The following is a 4,505-nucleotide window of genomic DNA, read 5'->3' on the forward strand; positions in this document are numbered from 1 at the left end:
GGGATGGTGGTGTGCTGAATTGGGCGATTGGGATTGACATGTATACACTGATGTGTATAAAACTGATGACTGATTAAAAAAAAAAAAAAAAAAAAAGAGACCACTGAGTCAGTAGCTGGAGGTGAGCCTAGGAGAGGAGAGATGAACCAGGAGTGGGAGGAAGAGGGGCAGAGGGGCAGGGAGAGAAGAAGGGAGGGAGGAGGGGGTGATTCTGGGGTGGGGAGGGGGGCACTGAAGACCAGCACCATCCAAGAGCTGGCTCCTTGCCAGTTCGGCTCAGAGGCTGATGCTCACCCCAGGCCCCAGGGGCTCCTCTCCGCTGCCCCCTCAAGGCCCCTCCTCTCACCCTCCCCCAGCTCAGCTCCTGCCCAGTACCAGACTCCCTCCACATTCACCAGCCCTGATGTCAGCAGGCTAGCAAGGACGACCTCCTGCCAAGTCCTGGGGTCTCTGGCACCTGCCCTTCCAGCTCCCCCTCCCCTGGTTCCAACCCGTCCACCGTCTGCTGGTCGCTTGATCCACTCTGGTGCTGGGCTGGGGGCGGGATTCGGGACAAGCCTTCCTGTGTCCCCTGCCAGTCACCTCCTGAAATCAAATCCCAGCCAAGCCAAAACCACGAAGTCAGGGACCTAAGATGGGGAAATTGAGGCCCCAGGAGGGACAGGGACGGGCCCCAGGTCACACAGCAAGGTATGCAAACACAGGACTGGAACCCAGGGCCCTGGCTCTGCTCCCAGCACCCCTTGGGGGCAAGAGTCAAATCCTGCCAAGTCCGGGCAGCTCCTCCAGCTCCCAGGTCGCCCAGAGGCTCCAATCCCCTGGATTGCTCCTCGGAGCTCTCCAGAACCACCCTCACGGCCCTCTGGCAGGAGCCCCTGGGGACCGTCCCTCCTCCCATCCCTCCTGCCTCCTCCGCTTCTCCTCCCCAGTGACCCTCCTGAGTGACTGTGCTTTCACTCATCCCTTAACTGTGGTCCCCAGGGCTCTGAGCTGGGCCTGTCCCCCTTTCACCCGCAGACCCTTTCTGGGTGGTGTCACCGCCCACACACACCCATACTGATGACTCCCACTCCTCCACCTTCAGTCCAGCCCCTCTCCATATACCCACCCGCCTCCAGCCCTCAGCCCTGAAGGTCCCAGCCGCTCCCCAGACGCCTGAGGTTCTGAGAACACACATAGGGCTTACGGGGAGGGGAAAGGACTTAAGAAGTGGGCTGGTGCAGTCCTCTGCAGGCCTGGGCCCACCTACCTGGGACCGCCCCTCACCCCCTGCACCCTGGTCCCCGTGCACGGGCGAGGCACGCACACACGCTTGCGTGCACGTGTTGGGGCGCATCCTCAGAGAGCAGGGGCTGTCTCTGCTGCACAACCATTGCCACAGCTGGAGAGGCAACTGGCTTTAGAAAGTACCCCATAAACACTGTGTAATTGAATGCCTGGGAGAGGGGACTCATTGGAGGGCCAGTGGAACCAACAGAACTAACGGATGGATGGACTCAGTAAGATGGGTCACAGAGAGGATGCATTAGAGGGGGCTCACGGGTACTACACAGGGCCTGTCTCCAAGGTCACATCAGCCTTTGCCCTGAGTCAAAGGCAGCTGCCGACCTCACTGGTCACCTCACCCCCCCAAGCCCCTCTGCCAGGAAGGGCTCAGGTTGGAAAGTCATGGGGCAGGCCAGACCCATTATCTGTCAGACCCCGATTGGCCCTGCCATGGCCTCCATGTAGCCCTCAGCCTGCTGGGACGGGCTAAGGGGCCTGGCAGTCTGGCTTTGTAACTGGGAAGGTGTGTGAAGGCAGCCATACCACACTCCTCAGGGTCCCCAGCTGCAGGCACCCACAGGCAGGAGGCTGACAAGGACTCAACGGAGAAATACACTCCAGGACTGGACCCCTCCCTCCTGGCAAACATACCATCCCCGGCTCCTCCTCCCAAATCCTGAAATCCAGCCTCTGCCCTGGAAACCATTGCCTTGTTATGAGATCCATAGGGGTGTGGACACAGGGCTTGCGTTTATCTTTTCCTGACGGGTTGCTGGGTTCAGGAGCCAAGTGGAGTGCTAAGCAGGGAAGCAGGAGCGTGGTAGAGGTTGTGCAGGAGCCCAGGGTGGGCCAGTCTTGGGGCCCCCGGGCCTCATCTCCAGCCAGGACCCAGGAGAGGGGCACAGAGGCTCTGCCCCCTGCCCCACAGCTCTGCCTGCCTGAATCGGAGCCACTGGGGCCGATCCTGGAAACTGAGGCCCCTGGGAGGGAGGACAGAAGAGACCTCTGCCCCCTGGGTCACTCCAACTCCCCTCTACCAAACCCTCCTTTAAACCCCATCCCAGGGACACGCTGCCAGATGTGCACGTATCAGGCTTGCGTGTACAATACCTGTGTGGGTGCGTTGGTGTAGAGGGAAGATGTGGAAGGTACAGAGTCTACAGTACCTGCACACTCACCTGCACGTGTATGTGGCGTGGGCACATTTTCAAGCACCCATGGTTCTAGGAGGGATTTTTATGCGTTTGCTCATAAGTGGTGAATGTGTTTCTAGACACACATGTATGCATGCCTGCGGTTCATGTGTCAACGCAGGATGCGTGCATGCCTATATGTGTAGGTCGAGTGTCTACATATGCTCACGTATATCAGATGTTTGTGTGTATATCGTGTGAGTTTGCTCACCCGTGTCACGTGCCCCATTTCTGGCTGCCGCTTTAACCAGACCTGGAAATCTGTCACTAGAAGGTATGGGTCCTGGGTGCTCGGCAGAGACTCGCATATAAGATTCTAAGGGTGGTCTTGATGGGGGAAGGGGGTAAAAGGGTGGAGCTTCCCGCCCTCCTGGACCAACACGGGGCCCTCTTGGTCCCAGCAGAGGAGCATCTCCCACGGGTGTCTGTTGAGAGCCAGGCTACACAGAGAGAAAAGAAAAAACAGCACACAAGCCTGGGTGGAGGCGCCTGCCTCTTCCGGGCAAAAGCAGGGGCTGCAGAGGGTGTGGGGTGGAGACAGCTGCTTCCAGCCCAGATAAGGCTGTGGGCTCACATTTTCCATTTCCAGGAGCCTCCCCCTCAGGGCCCGGAAAGGTCTCCGCTGACTCACCCCAGCTCCCTGCCCCCACCCTGGGATCTGCAGCGCCAAGAGGGGAAACCGAGGTCCTGGAAGAGCCGGCACCGCACCAGAGCTTGTCCTGCACCACCGGGGACTGGGGAAGTGGTCCGTGGGGCAGGACAGGCCCAGCCTGGGGCCCGTCACAGCTAATATCCTGCCCCTTGAGCCTCTGAAAAGCCACCCAGGAAGGAGGAGGGGTCTCTCCTGTCCCCTTAGAACAACGGTCCCTGCCTGTGCACGCTCTGTGCTCGGCCAGGCTGGCTGCCCCGGCCCAGAGGACCCTGAGGCCCAGAGGGGCGAGCAGTCGTTGTCAGGGACAGGACCGGGCCTCGAACTCTGGGCTTCTTCTCCCTTCTCCCCGCGTCTCCACAACTGCCCGCCCAAAGCCTGCCCCTCCCCCGCTGCCTGGCCCGCTCCTCCTACCCCTCCCCCTCCCCGGGCTATTTATAGGGCCTGGCTCAGTGGCCTCCAGGAGAAGGGGAGCCAGAGCTCCACGGCTAGAGCTCGCTGGGCCTTCCCCAGGCTGGGCAGGGTCCGCTTTCAGCCCAGCAAAAGGCCATGTCACTCAGAGTGAGCAGGGGCGCTGGGGAGGCCAGGCCACGGCAGGAGGCTGGGCTAGGACCTGGGCCAGGGCCCCTCTGGAGTCCTTTGCAGTCCACAGACAAGCTGGGCTTCCTCAGAAGTGTCCTGGAGACTCCTTGGGGCTGGGGCGGATAAGCGAGGTGTACAAGGGCACGAGCCCATCCTTGGGAAGGCCTGGAGTGCAGAGGCCAACACGAGGGCCCACCAGGCTGCCACCTCCCTTGGAAGCCCCCAGAGTCTCCTTTCTCTAACAAAACTGTCCCTCTGACCCATGGATCTGCTCCACCAACAAGTGAATGGCTTAGGGTGCCATTCAAGGCCCTCCCAGCAAAATGCACAAACTCTCACATTTCTGCCATTGTGGCTGCACTGGTTCCGCTGCCTGAAGCATCCTTTCCACTTGTCATCCTGTCTGACAACCTCCCCGCTCCTTCTTTAGACCTTCAGAGCCCAGTTTAAACGCCACCTCCTCTGGGAAGCCATCCCTGATGAAGCCTGCAGCACTCCCCGTCTCCCCTTCCCGCCCCACCCTGTCCACTGGAATACATCCCTCCTCTCCCGCCCTGGCTCCCTCCTCCAATGTGTGGCTTGTGTCTCTCTTGAGCAGTGATCTCGGTTTGGGGCTCCTGAAAGGGCAGCGCCCCACCTCACTCAGCCCTCTGCCCCATCGCCCAGCCCGCAGCTCCACAGCCAAGGCCTATTGAATGAGTGAGTGACAGGGAGGGCCACTGGATACATGAGCGCAGGAACTAGTGATGGAACAGCAAATGGAGATGGAGAGAACCAGCGGGGAAGGAAAGCAGAAAAGATCCCTTCTGTGTCTC

General features: G+C 60.2%; 1 protein-coding gene across 1 annotated transcript in view; it reads right to left on the bottom strand.

Moving 5' to 3' along the window:
• Positions 1-4,505, bottom strand: part of LOC309617830 (smoothelin-like protein 2) — a 62,086-nt gene that overhangs the window by 21,812 nt on the left and 35,769 nt on the right. The window lies entirely within an intron of this gene.

The sequence above is a fragment of the Balaenoptera borealis genome, assembly GCF_965194805.1.
Source record: "Balaenoptera borealis genome assembly, chromosome: 20".
Lineage (NCBI taxonomy): Eukaryota > Metazoa > Chordata > Mammalia > Artiodactyla > Balaenopteridae > Balaenoptera > Balaenoptera borealis.